The sequence below is a fragment of the Pipistrellus hanaki genome, assembly GCF_964339955.1.
Source record: "Pipistrellus hanaki genome assembly, chromosome: 3".
NCBI classification, from domain to species: domain Eukaryota; kingdom Metazoa; phylum Chordata; class Mammalia; order Chiroptera; family Vespertilionidae; genus Pipistrellus; species Pipistrellus hanaki.
In genome coordinates this window covers 38,502,181-38,529,404 of record NC_140505.1, presented here as the reverse complement: position 1 = coordinate 38,529,404, position 27,224 = coordinate 38,502,181, and the positions used below count along the sequence as shown (strand labels likewise).

The 27,224-nt window shown below is 38.2% G+C and overlaps 1 protein-coding gene and 1 pseudogene across 2 annotated transcripts in view; both read left to right on the top strand.

The window, feature by feature from the left end:
• Positions 1 to 27,224, top strand: part of HS6ST3 (heparan sulfate 6-O-sulfotransferase 3) — a 662,758-nt gene that overhangs the window by 302,725 nt on the left and 332,809 nt on the right. The gene's annotated exons all lie outside the window — the stretch shown is intronic.
• Positions 6,388 to 7,533, top strand: LOC311618557 (nuclear prelamin A recognition factor-like; annotated as a pseudogene). Its single transcript has one exon. The product of its transcript is annotated as a nuclear prelamin A recognition factor-like (transcript).

Below are 27,224 nucleotides of genomic sequence, written 5' to 3'. Positions count from 1 at the left end.
TCAGAACTTACTCTTAAGTAGGTTTTTTATTTGATTGTAGAGGGAATCTCCTGGGATTCTCTTTTCATATTGACTTATTAGGTCAACATTAATTAAACATGTTTTGTAAACCAGATACATATGTAACTGTACATTTGAAATATAGTTTTCTTATTTTTAATGAAAAATGCATTCTAATAATTTCTCATCATTTTAGTATCAAGATATTTATATTAACAGTCTACAGTGTAGTGAGTTACAAAAAGTTACATTATTCATAGCATTTGACATTAAATACAGATAATGTTGAAATGAATATATTTGTTAATATTGAAACTTAATGCAATAATTTGCTAATATTAAAACAAAGTATTCTTTGTGACATTTTAATCTTAAACAAAGTGACTTATTTTTAAAGTTTCTATGAATTTTATCTGATGAAGGATAAACTATAATTTATCTCTTCAGTGATAAATTCTTACATACATCTTTAGGCAATATAGCATAATAGTTAGATGTGAAGCTTGGGCCTGGATAGATTTGGATTATATTTTTGTTCAATTATTCACTGCCTTTTAAAATTTAGGCCGGTGGTTTAAGCTTTGTTATTATTATTATTTTCTTTAACTGATGAAATGGGAATCATAATAATATTTATTTCATGTAGTTGTGATGGTTAAATAAGCAATAACATATAAAGTGCCCAATACTGAGCACATATTAGGAACTCAATAAATGTTTATCTTTCATATACCATATTTGGCCCAGTATCTTGCATGTACTCAAAATTATTTATTGAATGAATATGTCATTGCTTTGGAGTTTTGAAAACAAAATTGATTCTGAAACACCAAGCTGGATAGGTTGTACTCACTTTGGTAATCTATTAAATATATCCTTGAATAAAGTTTTAATGAATTAAATCAATAAGTAAGATTTTTGATGTCCTAATGAAATCAAGAAACTGTGCTAGTTGATATGGGGCATGTAAAGAAAAACAAGAAATTGACCTTGTCCATAAGGGAGTTACATTACAATTACAGAGTGGGGAATAAGACCTGAAAATTTTAAGAATAATATTGAATTTAAGTAATAGGTGAAATGATAAAAGACAATTACAAAAATTTTAATAAGTGACATAATTAAGAATTTTAGGAGTTAAATAAAATTTCAAACCTCAGGATTCAGGAAAAATTTAGTAACAACTCAAAATTTCAATATTGATAATATTTGGGATTTTTAGCATTATTTTTAATACTGATAATGGTAAATATATTTTATTCTCCCCCCAGTATTCATATTTCAAAGTAGATAGTATATAAATAAAGTACAATATTTGTGCCTTGCTTCATAAGGACCAACATGTTATAGTTGGATATATAAAAATGGATGAAAAATATTTCCCAGCCAGGAACACATTGCACAAATACACACAGAGCTAAAAAATGAGATGCAGTATGATAAGTTTATTCAATTATCATATCCTAAATCAGGAAAGAAACTGAGCAACTTTTATATATTATTCACTATTGAATAGGTAGTGGTTTGATAGGGATACAAAGGTGTAGCTCTGACCTTCAGGAGACAGCCTAAAGGGAGGAGGGAGTTGAGTAACAGATAGGCCTACAAATACAGTATCAAGACCAAAATGCTCTAATAGAATTTTTTTTCAAATGCTCTGGAAAGCCGGAAGAATATGTCTCTTGAGCAACTATAATAGAGAAATAAAGAGGAACAAAGGATGAGTATGATTAAACAACACTGACCTCTAATGGAAAAATCATGGAAGACTTCCTGAAGGAGAAGATATTTAAAAAAATAAATATATTTTATTGATTTTTTACACAGAGGAAGGTAGAGAGATAGAGAGTTAGAAACATTGATGAGAGAGAAACATCGACAAGCTGCCTCTTTCACACCTCCTACTGGTGATGTGCCCGCAACCAAGGTACATGCCCTTGACCTGAATCGAACCTGGGACCTTTCAGTCCACAGGCTGATGCTCTATGCACTGAGCCAAACTGATTTAAGCTAGGAGAAGGTATTTGAGTTAAATTTTGAAATGAGGTTATCTCAATGAATTCCCCAAATGGAAGATATTTGTTCATATCTAACATATGCAGGTTCAGATTTGTATGTGGACAGAATACTCTATAGCTACATTCAGCTTCTAGAACTGTGTCTGATCATAGTGGCTGTTAATAAATATTTGGTTGAATAAATAAATTTACATTGTGCATAATAGAAAAATGCTGAGCAGTGCTCCTATTTCTCATTTATCTTTGTATTCCCCATAGTACCGAATTCAGTGTTTTACACATTGTAGGTACTCAGTATTTGTTAAATTTATGACTTTTAGGTGGAGATCATTGGTAGTTAGGCTTATGTGGTAAGTAAATATGTCAGAGTTTTCCCATGGCTGATGTGTCGGAGCATATGCTAAATTTGAGAATGTGTTTGTCATTGTGTTACTAGCATAAGATGAAATATAGATCAATAAAACAAACAATAAATAGGAACTTCTATTTATCCAGTGCTTCTCATTTCCTGTGTGCTATGATAAGAATTTCATATGAATCATCTCTAATCTTTAAAATATCTTCAAGTAGATCTAGCTCTGTTTGCAGACAGTGGAATTCAACATCAAGAAATAAACTGACTTATTCAAGGACACAAAATCACTAAAACCTGAAAACAAGTCCAGAAACAGAAAACTCCTAAAAGTTTCTGTTACACACAAAAAAATAGTGTATGACAATATGGTCTTTTTAAAAAGTGCAAAACTAAATGTGTAATTAATAAGTAGAAAATTAAGTTAATTTTAGTGGTGAATAAGTTTCATTTCTATCTCAAATAATTTTTTAAGTAAATGCCAAATGAGTAACAGAATTAAATATTAAAAAAAGAAAAAAAAGGAATTATAAAAGCACCATTTGGCTAATATTTTCTTCATAAAGATGAAAAGGCATTCTGTGTAAAAGAGCAGGTAGCAGAACAATGAAAATAATAATAGATTTGTCTACATAAATATTTTAGAATCTACAGATCAAAAGAATAAGAAGATACCATGCACAAAGTTGTAAAACAAATGGCAAATTGTAAAATCACAAAACATCTATCAGTAGATTAAATCCATGATATTGCAATATAATATAAGATATAATGTGAAAAAACAAATTTCACAATTAAAAATGGGTAGAAGAAATTAACAAGTAATTTTCTAAAAAATACAAATTTATAAGTATATAAAAACATGTACCATCTTACTGATATTAAATAAAATAAAAATTAAATAAATAAAACAAATTAAAGACATGGATACCTCATATTACACAAATATTAAGATGATAGCCATATTTAGACATAATATTTAATGACACAGGAAGTGCCACCTATGCCGAAACCAGTTTGCCTCAGTGGATAGAGCCTGCGGACTGAAAGGTCCCGGGTTCAATTCCGGTCAAGAGCATGTACTTGGTTGCGGGCACATCCCCAGTAGGAGGTGTGCAGGAGGCAGCTGATCGATGATTCTCTCTCATCGATGTTTCTAACTCTCTATCCCTCTCTCTTCCTCTTTGTAAAAAAAAATCAATAAAATATATTAAAAAAAGAAGTGCCACCTAACATTCTGTTCAATAAATAAACATACATATAAAATAATATCACCTTGTTAAAATAGCAATAAAGATAAATAGAAAGATTAGGAACAAATGCATTTAAATGCTAATCATTGTGGCAAAAGTTTAGTTATATTATGAAGATCATATTCCCCAAATTCAAACATAATTAAGACATGACAGGAAAATAAAATTATATATATATATATATATATATATATATATATATATATATATATATGTATAAAAGTAATGAGAAATACTTTGCTACACAATTTAAAATTATAAGTGAACCTTGGCACTCAGTTAAGAATGAGGATATTGAATTTCCAGGTGAAACTTCTTCAACCTCACTATGAGAGAATACACAAACCATCATTGGAGGGGGAAAATCAAAATGAAACATGCAACTAAGTGAAGAACAACTAGAGTTCAAGAGTAAAACTGAGATGCATGTAGTAAATTATTCTAGAAGAAAAATAATTTTAAGAAAAATCTACATGTTGAAGATAGTAACTAGTTTCAAAATTTAATGAAACTAGGCAAAGATTTGTAGACTAGACCGCAGATCCCCTAGCATTCAGTGAAGCGAGGAGCTGCTTCTCTAGTGCTGCCTGCCAGCGAGGGAGCTGGTTGTTGTGGGAGGAATGCTTCTATGTAAGACACAGGAGTCAAAGAGTTGTCTTGGAAAATATATTAGGACTTAAATGGGCAGAAATGGGGGAAAGAACAGCGTAAGCAGAGGAAAGATATTTGCAAATACTCAGATAGAGAGATAACAGCAAATTCTGGGAAAGTAAGAATTTTGGTGGGGCTGCAGCCAGAAGAAAATGTGGGGAAGTCACGGGAGATGAGTAAACTAAGTGAACAAGGTCCAATTCCTGTATTGAATCGAGATTTCATCTTGCAAGATATGAGAACCAATTAAGGTTGCATAGAGCAGGAGTGACACACTAAGATTTATGTTGCGGAAAGGCTGCTCCAATACCAACCTGGAAGATGAATTGGTCAGAAATCTGATTAGAGACAGGACAGATATTGCAGAAATTCAAGTGAGAAATAAAGATGGGGACAAAAAAAGTGGCAATAGGAGGAACAGAAGATGAATTTGGAATGTTAACAAGTGATAGGAACAATAACACTAGATGAAAAATGAATAAGGGAGCGGTTATTGATAGTTAAGATTAAGATGACCTGAAGTTTCAGGGTTAGGTCACAGGGGACTGGTGGTGCTCTTTGGACAGAAAGGAAATGTAGAAGGAGAAACAGATTAGGAAACAGAGAAAGGTGGGGCACATGGTGCAGATATGAGATATTTCTAAGAAGAGAGTCCCAGCAGTGGACTGAAATGTCTTTGGGGCCCAAGATGGCAATCTAGATTGGAGTTAAAATTTTTAAGTCAAGGAAGGGAATGAGAGGATATCCTAGGGAGAGTTTTTGTAAAGAAAAGTGGCCTTAGCTGGTTTGGCTTAGTGTATAAAGCCTTGGCCTGTGGACTGAAGGGTCCCCATTTGATTCTGATCAAGGGCACATGCCCGGGTTGTGGGTTCAATCCCCAGTAAAGGGTGTACAGGAGGCAGCCAAACGATGATTCTCTCTCATCATTGATGTTTCTATATCTTTCTCCTTCTCCCTCTCTGAAATCAATAAAAAGGTAAAAAAAAGAAAAAGTGGGTGGCTGATGTAATTGTGAAAAAATCAACAGAGAATAAGATGGATTAAGAAGGTTCTTAAATAGAAATAAATGGTCAAGTATAATATGCAGAGAGCTGAGAGGCAAGTTAATAGAATCTATTATATAAGTCCTAAATAAGAATTTCCACAGAAAGATAGTGTCAAAGCCACAAAGAAAATGAGTGAGAGAAATATTGGCTGGTTTCAATTGGATCTCTTTTATTCAGTACGTTGTATGCATTCAATAAAATATGTCCAGGTCAGTTTTTATAGGAAATGCATTTCATCAAAATCAACAGATTTCCATTACAGATTTCCATTTTGGAATATGTCTTTGTATATGTAATATATATGTTTATATAAATCTATCTATCTATCTATCTATCTATCTATCTATATATATATATATATATATATATAGAGAGAGAGAGAGAGAGAGAGCGCGAGCCAGGGTCTTTAATGAATAAACAGAGGACCAGCCAATCCCCCAGCCCTCAGGCTCCATTGATCAGGGGATGGCTGACAGGAAACAGGAGTGAGTGGTGTGGCAGGGGACTGGCTAGCAGCTGGAAGGCAGGCCTCTTGGTCCCTCTTCCTGGCCCTCAGACTCCAATTAATCATTGGTAGAGGCAGGGCACTGTCTTCCTTAGTAGTCCTGCAGGTACAATCTCTAGAAGACAGGCCAGGAACCAATGGACCAGAGCCTCCAGTACAATCTGGACAGAGCTGTTGGCCTCCTGGAACTCGGCCTCAGGCACTGCATCTGCTTCCTCTCCCTAGCTGCTCCACAAGGAAGAAAGGATACAGCCTGCAGTGCCAGGAACAACCAGCAGTGACTGACTGCTCTCCCAGTGCTTCCTCCAGGTCACTCGAGCTAGCCTCCACCCACCCTGCTCCAGATGAAGTGTGGTCACTGCACACAGAAGGAATGTAGTAAAAACAAACAAACAAACAAAAAACCCGATGACCAAGAGAATGCCACAGTCAACATCTTGAATTCTGCTCCGGAGAACGGAGAGAAGGGAGAATTCCACAAGCTGGCCAATGTCAAGTTATTTCTTTTCTTTGTTCCTTTTTTCTTTTTTAAAATTTCTTTCTTGGGTTATTTCTGATTGATTGCCTGGCGTGTGACAGTTGTGTGACCGCAGAGGAAGGAGTCCAAGTTTCTCAGAACACCAAGGACTTTTTCCATGTTCTGAACCTTAATAAGAAATGTGATACCTCACAGCACAAGGTGCTGGCAGTGTCAGTGTGTCGTCAGTCTCTGGCTTATTTTGCTGCTAAATTCAGCCTCAGTGACACTGATGCATCCAGAAGGTTCTGCAGTTTCTTCAAAAGCCTTGGAGTGCACTGTCTTTGATGTGAAGATAGCTGCAGACTTCAGCATCCTGGAGAGTCGGAAGGAATCTGTGCATTGGTACTGCCAGCTCCGTGTGGAAGAGCCTCAGCTACCCATGCTGACCTCTGCCTGCCCCGACTGGGACTGATATGCAGAGTATGTGCTGGGTCACGCCGTCACCCCCACCTCTGCATGGCCAAGTCTCCCCAGCAGATCGTGGCCTCTCTAATGAAGGATTGCTTTGCCAGATGGCAGAACCTGTCCCCAGACAAGATTTTCCACGTCATTGTGGCCCTGTGTTATGACAAGAAAGTAGAGGCCCTTTGAGTTGATGTTCCCACAGCTTTGCATAGTTCCCATGGTGCTGACCGCATGTTAACCTCAGGTGAAATTGTCCAGATAATGGAGCAAAGTGACTTCACCTTGAATGATGCAGCCGTGGACACTCTGTTTGGAGACATGAAGATGTAGGTGAGGCTCCACGAGGGTGCCAACTCCGATGGGTCCCTGGCGCACATCTTAAGGCACATGGCCAAGGAGCTGTTCAGTAAGGACACCGGAGTGCTCACCTATCGCACCCTGAGGAACAAAGACTTCTAGGAGGTCACCCTTGAAAGGGACGGAGTGGTTCTGCTACGCTTTGAGGCTACTTATGGCTTTTGGAACATCCAGAAGTGGTTCTGAAGCTGCAGAGGGGCAAGTTCCCCTGCTACTTCGTGGAAATTCTGGCCTGCGCTGGGAATGCCTAAGTGGCAGGGGCCAGGCCCAGCAGAGGACGGGTATGCAGACAGGGCACTGCTGCAGCAGATGGAAGGCATCTATGCTGCCATCCCGGTGTGGCCCCCAGAGATCAGCACCCATGTGCAGGAGCTGTACCAGGAGTGGCTGGGGCCAAGGGGAGGTACTCCCCCCAGGCCCAGGTAGCCCTGCACACAGCCTAGCAGGGCCCAGGGCAGCCTGCCAAGACTTCAAGTAGTAAAGGTCCAGCAGACGCCTGGCCTGCAGGCTGCCTAAAGAGGGGTGTCAGACACGTGAAGGAAAGGCTTAGCATCTCTGTCATCACTTTAGTTTTCAGAATTCCCTGTTCCCCATCTGTCAGCTCCCTCCCTCTGAGGGGCGCTGTCATCATCACATGGGTGCAACTGGAATATTGTATCTTGAGAGGATTGCCCCAATGTATGTATCCTTTTATCCGATGATGAAAAAAATCCCAAAGAACAAGAATTGAGACAGACTACTGTCCTTTTGGCTCACTCCCCCTCCCCCGCCCCCCCCCAATCCCAAAGTGTCCTGTGAAGAGCCGAGACTTGGTTCTGCCCATGCGCCTCAGAGAGATTGAATGAGGAAATGGCCTGGCTTGATGGCTTGGCCATGACTTTACCCACTTATGTTACTCTTTAAGGTGTCTTTGCCACAATGTGAATAAACTGCCACCTTTTGGAATAGGAGCTCATACAAAAGTCTGCATTCCCAACTTTTCTTGAAACAGATCTATGTTCTTGCAGCTATGGCCACCGTCCAGAGACCAGGACCTGTAGATTAGGTCCTGTCACTGGGAATCAGAGGACACTGGAGTGGAGACCCCTTTCCCCACCCCCTCACCCCCTGTGCCATTTTACATTCAGGGATTGAGCTGAACTCACTTTGGGGGAGGCCTGGCAAGGGTGACAGGTGGCACAGATGGAAGGATGGAGAATGGAGAGGCAGACACCCTGCTCCATCCCTCCCTGGGTGGGGTCAGGTAGATGAAGGCCAGCCAGCTCACCCCACAATTGGGTGAGATAGCATCCTCTGTGTCTACCTCACCTCATGAACCCAGCCCCTCCCCTCAGCTCCGGGCAACCCTCTGTATTCCACGACAATGTTCTCTGGCCTCACATGCTGCTTGCCATCAATGAGAAGGAAGAGAGCCAATTGGCCCACAGACAACTACACAGAAAGATAGAGCTCACAGCTGGCGAGTGCAGTGGCAGTGGTAGGAGCCTTTTCTGCCTCCAAACAATGCTAAGGAGCAGAGGGCTGAGTGGTAAGGAGCAGTAAGCAGGCGGGTGGTAAGAAGCAGTGGGTCCCAGACTGTGAGAGGGATTTCCAACTGCCAGCTTAGGCCCGTTTCCCACAAAGGGAACGGGCCTAAGTTGGCAGGCAGACATCCCCTGAGTTATCCTGGACTGCGAGAGGGTGTAGGCCAGGCTGAGGGACAGCCCCCTCCCCATAGTGCACGAATTTTGTGCACCAGGCCTCTAGTGTAAATATAAGCCTTAGACATTGTATTTAACCAATATTTATTAAATAAACAATTGAATAGAGAAAGTAGAAAGAATGAAATATAAAGATAACTCTCATGTGGTTTTCTCCCCACACTTCCTTCCACAAATCACACTCTCCCTCTGTTACCGTGTTTTCCCGAAAATAAGACCTACTTACAGGTTTCCTTCTGAGTGAGATATAAGGCATCCCTCGAAAATAAGGCCCCCCTAGGCTAAACATGAGAGATTTGGTCCACTGATTCTGAAAGAAATGGAGTCACAAGAAATTCACCAGGAAATTCAGGAATTGGATTATTATGATGATGTTCCAGAAGATGATGACATGATTGTCATTTGAATAAATGAGTAAATTCTTGATACTGTAGGATTCACAGTTTGTCTGGTTTGTGTTGACAACTACTGTACTACCATACCGTATACAGGTAATAAATTTCCTTTATTTTCATTTAACAAAAAATGTGTACCCTATTCTTTTTCATGGAAAAATAAAACATCCCCTGAAAATAAGAGCTAGCGCATCTTTGGGAGCAAAAATTAATATAAGACACTGTCTTATTTTCAGGGAAACAGGGTACTTTCTATCTTCTCCTGAGAATGATAATATGCTTCCTTTGTTTTAGGCCTAAATAACATGTCCATTAATGTGCATATTATACGATTCTTCTCTTATTTAAAAGGCCTTTTTGAAGTGATGCTTTCTGTGTTTTACTCTCATTATCAGCTCACATTGTTTTTAATTGAAAAAATGAGATTCAAGCCTTAGATTCAATATTGTTTCATTTCTTTATGAATGTTATTCATTGATTAGTCGAAGTGTTTCTTGAATTTATGTATCATCATACTTCAAACACTTCTGAAAATAATCTGGAGATAAAGTGAAAGGTATACATAATGTAAAACTTAATCGGTTAAAGCACCTAATTTTATTTTTAGAATGAGCAGAAAATAAGCTAGTACCACTGTGGCATGCAAGTTAGACTTCGTAAATGTGGTCAGAAAATAAATTGGGGGTGAAAGATATAGAAAACCAATGTGTTATTTTATGTAATGTCACTTAAAATTTTTCAAACTATCTTTTTTTTATATAATATCAAGTTTAAAAACTGATAGAAGATATTACAGCAACATTATTTTTAGTAGAAATCTTTACTAAAATTAAATAATTTTAACAGCATCCAGGTATTTTCTGCATGTTTGCCATTTTTGACAATGTGGATGGACTAGCAGTATTACGCTAAGTGAAATAGTCATACAAAGAAAGATAAATATCATATGATTCACATATATGTAGAATTTTAAAAACAAAATGAACAAGCAACAAAGTATAAACAGACTCATAAATACAGATAACAAACTTATGGTTGCCAAAATGGAGGGTTTGGGAAGATAAGTAAAAGGGATCAAGAGGTATAAACTCCCAGTTATAAAAATAATAAGTCACAGGGATGTAAAGTACAGTATAGGAAGATAGTTGGTAATAGCATAATAACTTTGTATGATAACAGATGGGTACTAGACTTATCATGGTGATATTTCGTAAGATATATAAGTTTTGAATCATGATGTTGACAAACACCTGAAACTAATATAATATTGTATGTCAATTGTACTTTAATAAAAATAAAATAAAAATTTTGTATATATCACTCCTGCAGAGAGGAAGTATATTTCATTTTGGTTTACTAAGTGTTAAATAAAAATAAAAATTATTTTTACTCAGATTGATCCTTAGCTGATTAGAATAATGGAACTTTAGACTTTGAAGGGATCTTAACATGATTTAGTCTGATTTTATATTTTGCATATGCAAAATACAGGGACCAAAGAGGTATGTTTATTAAACCCAAATTTTCGCTAGTCTTGGGATTTCAACAATTCAAATTCCTTGAAGCATGCTCTAGTACTCTTTCTCCACATAGTGCTTCTCCTTGCTGAATAAATATGGCTGGTTTTCATTTTACACAAAAGTGAATCTTAGGTGTTTAAAAAATGGTGTATTTTACAAGAAGTGATGGAACTTTCTTAGAATGCTATGATATTTGAGTGAGACATTAAACTCTTTGTCCCTTTAAAAACAAAACAAAAGCAGAAACATTTTTCCAGTCAGCATATTTGATGTTTTTTTTTTTTAAACCTAGCCTCCATAGTTATAATAATTATCTACTCAAAAATGTAGACTTAAAAATAGGATATATTACACATAACTGAAAAATTCTGGCTAGGATATTGCTGTCTTGCTATAATGGTTCTTCAGGGAATGGAATGACCTGCTCAACCATTTTGAATCTTCTCACAGTGTATCATTAATCAGAAGATTACAGTTCCTGAGGGAAGTTGTCTGGGAACATGATATTCAGTACAGATGGGGTGGGAGCCGATGAGGGGGGAGGGAGGAAGAGTCATCTTAGTCTTTTCGGAGGAAATCTCAGGAATCCATGGTGAGACCCCAAGTTTTGTTGATGAAAAGGACACATTATAAGACCACCCTGAAGTCTCTCCCAGCCCAGGGATGCACTTCCACTCTCCTCTGGCTAAGCAATTTTATCGCGTTAGCATTGAAAGGAAAAAAACAAAGCACTCTGCTTTTGTTTGGAATGAAGGGCACACCATTTCCAAACTCTGTCTTTGCTGAATCTGCCTAATGAAGCAGCTTAGGCACCACGTGACTGGAATAGCTGGAGTTGGGGGAAATAAGACCAGCTTGCAGAGCTGCCGAGATGTGCATATTGGCACAGAAGACCCTTGATTGGCTTTAGAAAATAATGGTTGATGTTCTCTGTGGATCTTGCAAGAGAATCTTACTGGGGGTAGGGGGGAAAGGAAATTTCATTTATGCCACTTCCTTCTGTTACTGGCAGCCCTGCAAATGATCTGGAACAGGTGGGCATACCAATAAGCAAAGAATGTGCTTTACAGCCTGTCATACTCCACTTATCTTATTTTGATGAAGACATATAAAGAGAAGATCTTGTGTTAGGAGTCTGCAAAGCACTAACAAAATAAAAGGTATAATTTCTCTCTGGTAAGTTAGCTGGCTATTAAAATTGAGAATAATTTTCTTGCAATTTCACAGTACAGTTTTTCGTCAATGGCAGCCATCGTTTGGGGCAGGAAAGGGAGAAGCAGTCTATCAAAAACAGATAAAGAAAAGCCACGCCACAGCCTGCTGTTTCTGTTATTTTGGATGATCGAGCTTGTGCGCAAATGAAATCATGACAGATTCATTTATATGAAATGGCCATTGCTGATCTCCTTGCCAGAAACTAGATTGCTTTTTTATTTAGGAGATTTGCAGAGCAGTCCTTAGCTTTTTTAGTTAGTGGCAAAATGGCAGCTGGCCAAATTGCCTCTTCTCATCCAGTTGGTGTTGCCAATACCTTGGGATGCGTGCATTAAAATATATTTGCAGTCAATTGAAAAATTATTTTTCCCTTTAAATTTTTTAATCATTTGCATAGCTGGATGGGAGAATACCTTCTTTAGCTCTATATTGAGATGAATAGCTGGGTTGATATAAATAATGCACTTAATAAGTATAGGGTTATGAATTTAAAAAACAACAAAAATATCTTATGGATGATTTTTTTCATTTATGATATTGATCATTTCAAGTGAAGTGCTTAAAGTATTTTTTTATTGCTGGTTATGCTGGCCAAATTAATTGAGAACTAAAAACTGAAAACATTGATTGATTGGAGAACATAAAAGAATTAGGTAGGCACAAAGAAAAGTAAACTAGCCAAGTGTTTTGGAGGGATAGCTCATTTGCTAATTTCCACTCTTAGAGGGCCTACCGGCTTGCTCATCACCAGAAGGCATGGGGTAACTTTTTGGCTGCCAGCACACATTCAAAAATGCTTAGCAAGGGGACAGGAATTAGAACAATTATAAGTGTGTCTGTTTTGAAGTTTTGTTTTGTACTTTTCTTCTGCTCCCTTTTCTTACAGGTACCAACTGCTGGTGTGTTTAGTGGACCAATAAATTTATTCATTTATCGAGTGTTCACTATGTGTGAGGTACCTGTGTTGGAAGCTGGAGGTTCAGAGTAAAATAAGCAAAGATTCCTGCTCCACTGAGCTTACATTCTCCAGCAACACTTTCCTTCCTTGCCCTATTTCAGAGCCAGCTGAGGAAGAGAGAGAGAGGAATAAAACAGTGAAGCTAAACACATTAAGTGTTACCACTGATGAAGCTGATTGGAGACTGTGGCTTTTGATTTAGCAGCCCCAAAGAGCTTGCTGATGAATAGTTTACTTTTTTACTAGACTTCAAGGGCCATGAGAGCTGGAACCATATTTGTTTGGTTGACTTCCATTTATTCAGGGCCCAGCAAAGTGGAAAAAATGTAACATAATGTAATATGGCATATGTATAACAATATAAATATATACACATATACATTTATATATGTATTTATATAGTCATTTTTACATATATTCAAATTTGTATATACATCACACACACACACACACACACACACACACACACACACATATACCCACATGTATATGTAGAAAGAACAAGAGAGAATCTATTCTTGTTGTTTGTGATAACTGTGTTCTAAAAAGTTGCTGCAAACACTGAATTGGTGAGTACTAATTGCTCCTAGGGGAAATGCAGGTTTAGATTCCTGCAAGCCTCTGGTCACAGCATGTTCATCAACCGATCAATACACAACCTGGTTTTATGTTTGTTTTGGTTTAAAGACACCTTATTTAATATCTATCGTTGATTCATTGACACTGACCTCACGCAAAACACTATAACTCATGCCTGCAAGGAAGTTTATCTAACACATATTTTCTCTGCGAGGCACAGCACAGCCTTCTTGTGCTTAGGGGAACCAGAGAGCACTTCAGCTCCACACTTGGGGGCCATTGTCAGCAGCAAAATTACCAACAAAGAGCACAAAAATGTAAAAAAGACACGGCAGTAAATAGAGTACTAAAAAGACACTTATTTGCTGTAGGAGAGTTGAAAGAAGAAACCAAAGTGCTGCCTTGTTCAGCCTGAGCCTGGGACAAACCTGTAGGGTTTGCCACTCTGAGCATGTGGTATGAATGATCGCAAAAGCACCATGGGTATTGATTTTGCCATTACAAATAAATTTTAGGGAGTGGTTGATTTTGCACAAACAGAATCTGTAAATAATGAGAATTGGCAATAGATGTTAGATAGATAGAGGATAGATAGATAGATAGATAGATAGATAGATAGATAGATAGATAGATAGATAGATATAGATGATGGATAGATAGATAGATAGATGATAGATAGATAGATAGATAGATAGATAGATAGATAGATAGATGTTAAATTGGGTCTTCTGTTTTTATCAGTGAGTTCTGAGCTGTGGAATTAGCTCTGGATGAGTTGTAATGCCAAATTGGGAATGCAGTTTTAGGTTTGGAGCAGGGAGAAAAGATAAACTCTGTCCCCCTGAGTACTGGGCTTAGCAGTCCAAACCTGCTCTCTCTGCCTATATCTCAGTAGGCACCATAAGACATGCAAAGGGTTCAGTGCTTCCCTCATCCCACCTGCATGTCCTGACCTTGTCCCAGGCGTTCTGAATAATGATCTGGTGGAAAAATAGCTGGAAGAGATATGCAAGAAGCAGCAGTGTGGGTAAACACGAAATCACAAGCTGTCTGAACCCTACCAGGTGGCAACGGGGCCTCACTTTCTGTTTTTTTGCGACCAGTTCCTGTTTTTCTGCTGTGGGATTTAGAAACTTGCTGGTCCCAGCCTTTTGAATACCAAGCCTTTCCCAGCTGATTGGCAGTCCTTTCAAGGCGGCAGAGTCCTGACCCATGTCTGCATCTTTGGAAGCATACAGCTCAGCACCAGGACATGGAGGTCTCCCATAAATGTCTTCTTGATGGATTAACTGTCTTAAGGTCTTTTACAGATTTTAAGTCGGACTTCTTCAAGTGTCAGTTGAATAGGCAGATGCCTGAAATTCCTTTATTGAGGAGAAAAGCCTTTCATTCTATCATTATAGAGGCATGAAAAAGATCATAACAATATTCAGTTGTAGCAATTTCGTGTGCATGCTTTCTAGTTAAAATATAATTAATCAACAAATGGAAATGATTAATTATGAGTTCCTTTTTTATTTTGATGTAAAGCCATCCTTCTAGAGTATCTAGCAAGAAGAGACCTTAATACTGAATCTACACAAATGCATAAAGAGAAAATGGAACAGCCTATTAAAAAAGAGAGCAATTTGACCAGTTTGAATTTGATTGGGCCTGGACAGAGATTGGTTGGTTCTGTGGTATAGTACTTACAAAAGCACCAGCTCTACTTGGTATGGTATTTTGAAGATAATAGATAGATAAAGAGAGAGAAAGGTAGATAGATGGATTTTCATAAGAGGGTATTTTAGTTTTCTAGGGCTGCCCTATGGAAGTACCACAAACTAGGTGGCTTAAAAAACAGAAGGTTATTGTCTCACAAGTCTGGAGTCTAGATGTCCAAAGTCAAGATGGCAGCAGGATCATGTTTCCTCTACATCCTTAGTGGAGAACCTTTCCTCCCCTCTTTCAGCTTCTGGTATTTGCCAACAGTCCTTGGCAGTCCCTTTTTCTTTGCCTCATGTGTCTCTGTGTCCACATGGAATTTACCTCTTCTAATGACACCAGGCATGCTGAGTTAGGGCCCACCCAAATGGTCTCATCTTACCTTTATTACACCTGTAGAGACTCTCCAGTATTTCCAATAAAGTCACATTCACAGGTACCAGGGGTAGGACTTCAGCCTATCTTCTGGAGGACAAGATTCAATCCCATGACAGAAGGGTCATTCATGACGATCTTGTATTTCACTCTGAGGCACAACCTTACAGTCACAAGCTGTCCGTGGACTACTTCTCCACTCCCCTTCTGCTGGCGGTTTTCCTTAAGCTCTCCAGCCAACAGCAGCAAACAACATGCAGCTGGCATTTACCTGTCCTGCAACTTTGTACTCTCACCAACTTCATTTTGGCTGGGCCGGGGAAGGGTCCAGGAAAGTACCTGATGAGTACCTGGATTTATGGTACATCTTTAAAGGCGGGGGAGCGGGAGGGAGAGGGGAGAGAGAGTCAAGTTTTTGTGTTTGGAAGGGTCCTGGGTTATATCTATTTTCCTGGAGATCTTTGTACATTTTCCTCTTCCTTTCCCCCCATCCTTTATGCCATCTGCTTTTTTTTTTTTTTTTCAGATTCATGACTGTAATATTACACTTAGACTTTAGAGGACAAGGAATTTTATTTCAAATTTTTATTTATATTGCTAGTTGATGAATATCTGGGGGAAGAGCTGCCATTAAATGAACAAATTCACATTTTAAATATTTAAAAATAGCTTATAATTGATGATTAAATATGCACTAGTATTGGAATTATGACAGTCTCGTGACAGATTTGCACTTTTTACTCCATCTTATATTATGTGCACTGGTATGTTGAGCAGATCTTCATAACCTAGACCAGAAATGTCATATAGATGGATACTGTGTACTTTTTACTGATAAGCATGTTTTTCATTTGGTTTGGGAAACAGTTCTGTATGGTGAGAGAGTAGTGCAGTTATTCCCACTTTGCCTGAAGGGAGTGAAATGGAGAGCATGAACCACTTGTTGAGGTTTACACAGTCAGTGAATGAAAATGTGTTCCGAACTACAGTTTTCACCTCCTTTTGGGAAATTGAACCTTTGTTATCCTCCCACTTTAAGACAATGTACTCACATATAATTTATTCTTTGTGATGTTTTATTGAGAGTTCCTGACTAATACTAGATTCTGCTGGAGGTTACTTATGGGTGGAAATCAGAGTTACATAAGAAAGCTAATAAGTGTTAATATTAATTACCATTGAATTATTAAAACACTGTTTTTTAGATTGTTGCACAAAAACACCCTTTGCCTAGGTTAGCTATAAAATTAGGATTTTTTTTATTACCACAGAAAAAAAAGAGAAGAGAGATTTGTAAAGTATTAAGTTATCCATTCATTCATGACTTCCTCTCTCCTCTGTAGAGAACTTTAGGGTATTGTCTGTCCCAGATTCCCAGGGAAAGAAAGAAGGCAGCACTGCTTCACATTCTGCTACTGTTGGATTGAAAATATGACCATAGCATTCCTTTATTTAAAATATTTCAATAACTTTCCATTTTACTCAAGATGAAGACCAAGCTCCTACTTAGCATGGTACATAAAGCTATTTTATTATCTGGCCTCTGTTATACTTAGTGACTTGCAGTCACCTGAATGTACCATTTTGCTTCTTACCTTGGCACATGCAGTTCCTTCCTCTTGAGAGCCCTCTGTGTCTGTTTTACTTAATTGCTCACACTCATCCTCTTAGGTTCTGTCTTGGTAATCTTTACTAAAGGTGCCCTTGACTCATCCAGAAGAATTGGATATCTTCTACCTTCAAGTTCTCATAATATTTTTGCAGACAGCTAAAACAGTCAATATATTGTTTGTTTGCTCAACTGTTTTTCATGCTAGATTGCAAGCTCTTCGAGGTAAAAAACACACACAATGTCTTCTCATTTTTACATGTTGAGTTTATAAATTCAGGTATTGATTAAATATCCCTTTCTTGCTCATACATAAGTAAATGTTTTATTATATGGATGCCCGTGTTTGTGCTTTAGCTCATTTTCTCCACAATTCAGTTTTTCAAAACTTTACATAATTTGTTTCCTCATTTGTGAAATAATTATCACCTCTTTCTGAATATACTGCACGTTTCATGCTTCCCTGCATAACACTGATTCATTTTAGCACTGTTTATCTTGAAGTATTTTTGTAATTAAAACAAAATTACAGCACACTGTTAAAATATGCTCTTTCCATGCACTTTCAGCCAGAGAGAGCTATGGCAGACTAATGCACACTCCTGGCCAGACAGCCTTAGCACATCAGACTGCAAACTCTATCAGCCAATGAGCCCACTGTGCTATTCTGAGTTGAGTCAGTTCTGTAACCCAGAGTTTGGTCAGCAGTGTTCTTTTCTTTGTCACGTGTCTCATACTCTGGTGAACTTTTTTTTGCAAAGCAAGACTATCTTTTTGGATGTTTTAATGTGGGTTTTATAGTGACCTAAGTGTCCTCTAAATGATGTTCTTGAAAATAGAAGATAATATTGGGAAATTAGGGGTTGGTCTAAGTCCCTTGCATTTTTAGGGGCATATACATATCACTGCAGACTGGGCAGGATGTTTGACAATTAAGAGTGGTGTCTGGAAGAAACCATGGAGGAAAGTGATTTCAGGAAATGTTGAGGAGGATGAAGGAACAACTGCCACTGTGATGCATCTCCATGGAGACTTCATGTCATGTGACTTGCATCAGCACAAATTCTCTTAAAGCACCTATCTAGGCATGCACACACCATCCCTTATTCCTTTTAAATGAGGCGTGCATATACTCAGAATTAAATTCAAGCTAGTGAAACATATGATAAGAGGGATTCAAAACAAACTAGCAAGAAGTAATAATAATAAATAAATACTTCCATTTTATTTTTTACTTTTAAAGCATGTTTTATCTTTTTTTACCTGCTTTCTTAAGCATCTAGCATTACAACTTAGCTTATGTAATATTATCATTTTGTAAGTAATATACCTCTAATGTAGAAATTAAAAGAAGCATACATATTTAACAGTAAAATGAAATATATGTGGAATTAAAACAAAAATTTTCCATGCGTAATAGAAAAAAATACTAAAAATATCCCTTTATTATTTTTCAGGAACCCACTTATTTCCCCCAATGTTTTATGGGATTTTGAAAAGTGATCATTCAAATAGAACTTAGGAATCTACAAACTTTTTTTTTTTCAGATGAAAGTCTCTTCTTTATTTTATTTCTGGTATTTCACTGTAAGCCAGAATGAGCTATTCATTCATAAACTTTCTCTCAGTTTTTCAGATTCATTTGTTCATTTACTCCAGAAATTTTTTTGAGAATATCTATTATATACCTAACCCTGTCCTGGGTCCTCCTCTACCCCACTTCCCCAAATGAATGTGCTTCTAAATGAATTTATTTTCTACTGGGAAGACAGGACACAAACAAACAACAAACAAATGGTACATGCTCTCAGGTAATGAAGTGATAAATAAAATGGGTCAATTGCCTGGATAGTATGCTGAGGTGGCGTGAGAGTGACTGTGATGGGTGGACAGGCAAGATCTCTGAGGAGGTAACATTTGAAATGAGAAGTGAGAGTAATAGGTGAAGGGAGAGGAATGGCCATTTGAAATTCTTTGGAAATAACATTTCAGGCAGAAGGGACAGCAGATGCAAAGCTCTGTGATGGGAGTCCCTGTGGCAAGTCTGAGGGCTGACAATAAGGCCAGTGTGGCTAGAACAGAAAAGAACCTGGACCTTGTTGGCACTGGTATGGCTTTTATATTTTATTGGTAGCCCTATGCATGAATTCGTGTGCCAGTAGCTCACCAGTAACTCACTGCCACCCTCCAGTAGTTCTTCACCCACCGCCCCACCCTCCTATAGGTCCCCCTATCCCCCTCCACCCCACTCATAGCTTGCTTCCCTGCCCCCTCCTGTAGCTCTGTGCTGCCCACTTGTAGCTCACTGCCCCACCCTCCTGATGATATGTGATCCAGTCATTACGTGGTAGGTCGTTATGCTTCTCGATGTAATGACCATTTGCATATCACATCTTTTTTTATATAGGATTCTTTCTGTGATGGTACACTTCAGGAGAGTAACTAATAACTTGGGTTTTAGTGGCTGTTGTATTCAGAATAGACTACAAGTGAGGAATAACATGAAATTAGGGAGACCAATTATGAGACTACTGCAGCACTCTAGGTGACTGTGTAATAACACAATCTGTGGGGTTCCAAACTTCCTTCCCAAACATGCAATTGTGTCTTTGATGCAATAAACCAGGTTATTCACGTGCATTAAATATGCTAAACCTGTTATCTCAATTTAACACTTCATCAAAACTGGATTCAAAACTATCCTGGGGACGGTTCCTATTCATATTACTAGTGTATGTTTTCTATAAAGCATCATTATCCTACAACTAGTTCTGTATTAGGAAATCCAATTACAATGACCACACTTATTAGAGATAATTTTTTTTTCGCCGTTGACGTTACTCAACAAATGAATCCCAGAACAATGGAATAGTTTCAATTAAAATAAAAAACATCTCAATTCACATTCACTTATGTTGATAAAACTTGGGTTCAATCAATTCTTGTTAAATGGTTATACCTATAAATAATTTTAATTAATTAGTTTCCAAACACAAAACCCAATCATATAAATTAAAAGAATTATAAACTTTAATGTCACTTGCATGCTAGTTATTTCATTTAGAAACACAGTACACATTTAATGAATACATTCTGTGTTTTTTACAAGCATTTTTTATACAATGAACTTGCAACAAATCCTGAAGTTATAAACTTAACAAAATAAACTTATAATGTATGCCTGTGTGGAAGATTGGTGACTTTTTTTTTTAATCAAATAACATTTAAGAAGGTGCTACTAACCTTGCTATACATCTTATATAATAAGGAGGTAATATGCAAATTGACCATCACTCCAACACACAAGATGGTCATCCCTATGTGGACACAAGATGGCCACCACAAGATGGCTGGCAGATGAAGGCAGTTGTGGGTGATCAGGCCAGCAGCAAAGGGCAGTTGGGAGAGACCAGGACTGCAGGATGGTAGTTGGGGCAACCAGGCTGGCAAGGGAAGGAAGTTAGGGATGACTGGACCAGAAGGAGAGGACAGGTGGGGGCAACCAGGCTGGCAGGGCAGTGGTAAAGGGGTAATCAGGCTGATAAGCAGAAGCAGTTAGGGGTAATCAGGAAGGCAGACAGGCTAGTGGTTGGGAGCCAGAAGTCCTGGATCATGAAAGGGGTCCCAGATTGGAGAGGGTACAGGCTTGGCTGAGGAACACTGCCCCCCCCCCCGCCATGCACAAATTTTGTGCACCAGGTCTCTAGTATCAAAACAATGCACAATTGGGTTACATAATTCTAGAATATAATTGCGGATGCATTATAGCAGGTTGGCTGGTACGATCTACCATGTGAGGCAGGAGAGTTGTGAGTCTGAGCAGCTGCTCTGGGGAGAGACCATCTGGACACAGCCCAGTTGCCTTTACAAGTGTGTAACTTTGGGCAAATAACCTATTTGATTCCCCTTGCTTCTCTACTGAATGGAGTAAACACTATCATCCTCTTTAGATCATTCTGAGGATTAAATAGCTAATATATTTAAAGCACTAGAACAGTAAACATGGCAAACACTAAATAAATGTGAAGCTTTTATGATGTCCTGCAGTGTGCAGCCTGAAGCCTTGAAGAATTTTGGAGTGCTTCTTTTGAATGCATCTTCCTAGAGAAAGCTCTCTTTGGCATACATGAGAAAAATCTGCCAAGTGCATAATGGCTTTTCAAGATAAAATGCTTGCCTGACATAGGAGTTCATGCACAGGTTTTCATTATTAATAAATTAAGCATACTGAAGAATTAACCCACGTGCTTCTTGTGGATTTCCCTTGTTTTTCTAGATTTTCTTTCTTAATCTAATAAACTGAAAATCAGTTATTCACATTTGTAAGTTCTGGATATCAAATAGTAACTATAAGTCTCCTCTTCTTCCCCTTCCTCCCTTCCTCCTGCCCTCCTTTCCTCCCTTCCTTCCTTCCTCCCTCCCTTCCCTTCCCTTCCCTTCCCTTCCTTCCTTCCTTCCTTCCTTCCTTCCTTCCTTCCTTCCTTCCTTCCTTCCTTCCTTCCATCCTTCCTTCCTTCCATCCTTCCTTCCTTCCTTCCTTCCTTCCTTCCTTCCTTCCTTCCTTCCTTCCTGTGCAAATATAGTCAGAGATCTCTAACATTCCTGGCTTTCTAAAGCTCTGTACAAACAAATCTGGAGGAAGAGTAAATAATCATTCTTTTAAAATATATATATATATATATATATATATATATATATATATATATATATATATATATTATTGAGTTTTTACAGAGAGGAATAGAGAGGGATAGAAAGCTAGAAACATCGATGAGAGAGAAACATCGATCAGCTGCCTCTTGCACACCCCCTACTAGAGATGTGTCCGCAACCAAGGTACATGGCTTTGACAGGAATCAAACCTGGGGCCTTTCAGTCTGCAGGCTAGCGTTCTATTCACTGAGCCAAACCAGTTTTGGCAATCATTCTTTTTTTTAAAATATATTTTTATTGATTCCACAGGAGAAGGAAGAGAGAGTGAGAGAGAGATAGAAACATGAATGATGAGAGAACATCATTTATTGGCTACCTCCTGCATGCCCTGCACTGGAGATGGAGCCTGAAACCTGGACATGTGCCTTGACTGGGAATTGAACCATGACCTCCAGGTTCATAGGTTATGTTCAACCACTGAGCCACGCGGGCTGGGCAGTAATCATTCTTTACCAACCACAGACAGCTGATTTGCAGGTACAATTAGATATTAGAAGATTTAGCTTTCCTGTTTAGCTAGGTGAATTTCATTTATTGCATAAGCCCTTCATTAGCACCCTCTATTATTTACAGCTTATGGTTGGTGATATCAATGTTTTTAAAGCTCTGTAAAATAAGTCTGTGCCATTGAGAAATCCAAAGGAGATGAAGGAGATCTTCATATTGTAACTCAGAATATGGAATTGACATTTTTGCAGGTCAAATATTGGCAGTTCCATATGATTCAACCTAAACTATATATTTTTAAAAAGCTAAAATAAAAAGGTGGCACCTTTGCTCTAATAGTGCAGGGAGAGGAACTGTGCTTCAGGCAGGGGTCTCTTCAACCTGTCACAGCTGTGTAATTATGTAAAGTTAATAAGCTTCATAACCTCATTTCAGGGTTACTATTGTTCGCATTGCCTCTATTTGTGTTTTTAGAATCCAGCTCGTAAACCCTATAATTAGGAAGAAGTATCAGAGTGCCTACTTACACACTTTTTATTTGTTTTCTGGGGTTGTAATTGCCTCTAAGTGCTTGCATGGCTGACAATTCAGCAAACAGAATGGTTTTCAAATACCCTCATTGCAGGCTTCTTGATGGTGCTTTCTGTTTCATTCCTCACCTTGAAGCTATTCAGTTTTTTCCAGCTTTAATTCCACTCAAAAGTAGGAAAATGTTTATTTTCAATTAGAGTCTTACAAAGCTTGATATGTTCCCTTTGCCATTTTCAAGGGACCAGAGGAAATTAAAATCAAAGACAATACGTCATTTGACTTCTGGTAGTCAAAAGATTGCTACTTTCTTCTCTGTATTGGAAGAGTTTTGAGGTTCATTTCCTAAGTCAACTGTCTCTAAATTCTTGGCACTATCTGCAATTAGCTGATGACAGCCCTTCTAAAGCTGGTCCCTGTTCGCCACGTGTCTTTTAAAGGATTTCTTCTTCTTTTGTTGTTCCCAGGAAGAATATGTTGCTCAAATCAGATTTAATTGATTTTGATTACTACATGTGTGTACTCCTGGACTTGGTAGTTACAATGGCCCTGTCTTTGGGAGGTTTCAGTTCTGTTCTGTATGACCATAATATTGAAAAACTAGTAAAGATGCTGTTTCTCTACCTGTTGAATCATCTGGGGATATTTTATAAATCCTGAGATCAGGTTGAATCCCAAAATAATTACATCGGGATTTCCTGGGGTAGGATCTGAGCCCCAAGAGTTTTTTTAAAACTCCCCAGGTGATTCCATTATGCAGTCAAGAATGGGAGTTGTGGAATTAGAATATATACAATTAGATGAATGTTTAGTTGGTGGGGACATATATCAATAAATTATTAACCAGTAGAAAACAAGTATTGTTTATTGGATTTAAATGGAGTTAGGTCTAAAATTCAGGTATCTCACTTATTATGTGACCTGGATTAGTTACTTAAATATTTTGAGCTTCTGTTTTATCAGTTGTAAGATTTTACAGATGAGGGTAATGTGTGGGGATTAAGTGCATGAGACTATCATCTCAATAAATATTAGATACTCTTTCTCTCTTTTCTTTAATATACAGCTTATCTCAGAAGATACTTCAGGTTTATTCTCCTGATGGTTATTTATTGGATCATTTATTCTGTTTATATCATATATTATTTTATGATATGTGTTTAAAATAAATAATTTAAATATAGTTATATCATAAAATACGAGAGGCCCGGTGCATGAAATTCTTGCATGGGGGGGATGTCCCTCAGCCTGGTCTGCACCCTCTTCTGCCTGCTTATGGATTGAGTGATGCAGTTTTAGGGTTATATGCCCTTTTCATTGTTAAACATACATAATACTGGTATGTGTGGGGTTCTTAACATATCAATAATATAGTTAGTGAAATGGACTTATCATAGGGAGCTGTATTAGTTTACTAGAGCTGCCATAATAAATACCATAGATTGGAGGGCTTACACAACAGAAATCTATATTCTCACAGCTCTGGAAGTTTAAAAGTCTGAGATCAAGGTATTGGCAGGGTTGATATCCTTTAAGGTGTCTCTCCTTGATTTGCAGATGGCAGTCCACTCCCTGGTCTTAACTGTGTATATGTGTCTGTGACCTAATTTCTTCATTTTATAAGGGCATAGTTATTACAGTAGATTAGAGTCTACCCCAAAGACATTATTTAACCTAACTAGCCTTTAAACACACTGATTTCAACTATAATCACATTTTGAAGAATGGGGCAGTGAGCACTTCAATTTATGATTTTTTTGTTGTTGTTGGGGGGCGGGGGGATGGCACACAGCATTTAGCCCATAACAGGTACTTCTCAGGTAGAGACATGCACTAAAATAGAAGAGGCAAAGGACTACCAGGATGGAAAATGATGTGCATATTGCTCCTTAGAAACAGAAACAGCTTCTTGGCAAACTGGAGAAAACGGTCACAGCAAACATAATGAAACTCAATGAGATCAAAATGCTCAATGGGAGAACCAAGCTGCTTCTGCATTAAATAGAAGACAGTTGGTTAAAGAACATGATGTGCATGGGGGAAGGGTTGGTCCTTGGAGTTATAAATAACTGTAAAAAAAAATCATGCGCCAGTGTTCCAGCTGTAAAAGTCAACATGATATGGGGATGCTGCAAGATATTTAAAGGCACAGAAATCTTTTAAAGTAATCATTGAAAAGGCTTACTCAATCATAAGAAGAAATTGCTGATGGAGGGATTTAATTATCTCCAGGGGCTGTATGGGAAGGAGTTCTGAAACCAAGGACACTGACCAGCTGTTTCAAAACTTTACAAGAACAGATTTCAAGTTAATATGCTTAAATGGCAATGAGTAAAATTTATATTAGAATAGAATAAAAAAACTTTTTTTTTTGACAGAAACAAGGGTTAAATACCAGAAAGGTTACAGATGGAAGAAGCATGATAATTATAAAGAGAACATTGGTCTTGTAGTTAAAGTACATCTGTTTTAAATCTGTTTCTACCATTCATCTGGATGATCTTGGACACAGAGCTTAACCCCTGTCATTTTTTAAAAATTTATCTTTATTGTTGAAAGTATTACAGATGTGCTGTGTTTCCCCCTCCCCGCCTCCCCCCCCCCCCCCCCCCCCCGCTTTGACCCACTCCACCTGCACCAGTCCCTCCCAGGCATTCACCACACTATTGTCTGTGTGCAGGGGCTATGCATATATGCATATAAATTCCAAGTTAATCTCTCCCTAACCCCCCGTTATTATTTTGAAGGATTGAGTAAGCTACTATAATTTTTAACAGATTTACTAATGTAAATTTAGCAACATCGAGATGTTGCCCGAAGAGTACGGTCAGTGTCCTTTGCTAAATCTGAACTGTTACATGTATGGTATTATTTGAAATCCAGGAAAATGGTATTATAAGTTCCTTTAGCTCTAAGACTTTACATTTTTCAGCACAAAGCGGGTTTGGGGGCTTAAATTCCTAACCATCTAAGAATCCATGTAAAGCAAATATGCTGTAGATTCAGTGGAAAAGTAATAGGGGCTAGGTAAACTCTTTTTGCTGTCAGAATAATACAGGGCTTGTGTTTGGGGAAAAGCATGAATTACTCGACAAATCATAGTTTATAACATTCAGCTATGGTTAACCACTGTGTGTTACTGGATTTCACAGAAATATTTTTCTGTTGTAGATTTAAACCTCTTAACAGATAATAAACCCTGACAGAAAGGCATGGAAAATCTAGGGGCTCATTCATAGAATCCAAATTGACGTTGATCACTGTACTTTCACAATCCTGATGTAGTGTGTGCCTGCTGTGTATTCACTTTCTGAGACAACATTACAGCTAGTGCCTTAGCATAGCTGTGAATGTTCGCAGATTTGGGCTCTAATTTGGGGTATTACCCTTTTTAGTTTGAGGAAATCGCATAATCTTTAAATTTCTGTCTATGAAATTAGAATTACTCTAATTTCTGGCTTCATAGGAGTTACTTATTTGAAATATAATGCAGTTTCACCAGAATGGGAAATACAATGATGTCACATTTAACAGTTGAATCCAGACGACCCTTTTTGCCTGGATTGCTGTAGTAGATGAACTTTCTCCCTTCTGGATTCTTCAGAACCCCCTAACATTTTTCCAGGATTGTGTCTCCAAGAGCCTCTGATGCCAGAGCACTGTCTGGCTCTTTGTTCCACTGCAGAGAGCTGACCTCGGCTTTGTGGGGGCTACAGTTCTCACCATTGCCATGATTAGAGTTTTCATCACAAGTATCTCCATGTTGGCATCTGGACTCCTACTGCTGCATCAGTGCCCTCTAAGCTAATCTCGGAGAATACTGATCTTCTCTTTACCACCTTGGACTTCTACTCATTACCTATAACACAAGCCCAGTGACAACCCAGGAGTTGCACCCACCCGGACTGGCTTCTCATTGGCCATTAGTTGTGTTCCTTTCAAAGGTTGGCCCATTCAGCCAGGCCATCTGAAGCTGCTTCCCTATTCAGGTACAAAGAGCTTCCTTGCTTGGTTAAAGGGCGCTCTTTTGCCAGCCCCCTGCCTGTCTTCATGCATCAGAGACATATATCCTCCACTATGTAAGAATACCCTTGAAGTTGATTCCTTTGGATCTAGGTCTAAGAAAACACCACCAAGAGAGAGGATGCTGTTCCCTCTTCCTGGTTTGGTCCCACTCTCCAAATCTCACTGCCTGTCTCTTCAGGGTGAATGACAGTAGGAATACCCACACCCTTCAAATTCCACGCTCATAAAGGTGTGGTTTGAACCTTTCTCTCCCCCAAAATAGTCACACTCCAGAAAGCTGTAGTCCTACATTAATAAACTTCCTCCTTATATCTTCTCTCTCTAAATTACAAAACCAAAGGGCATATT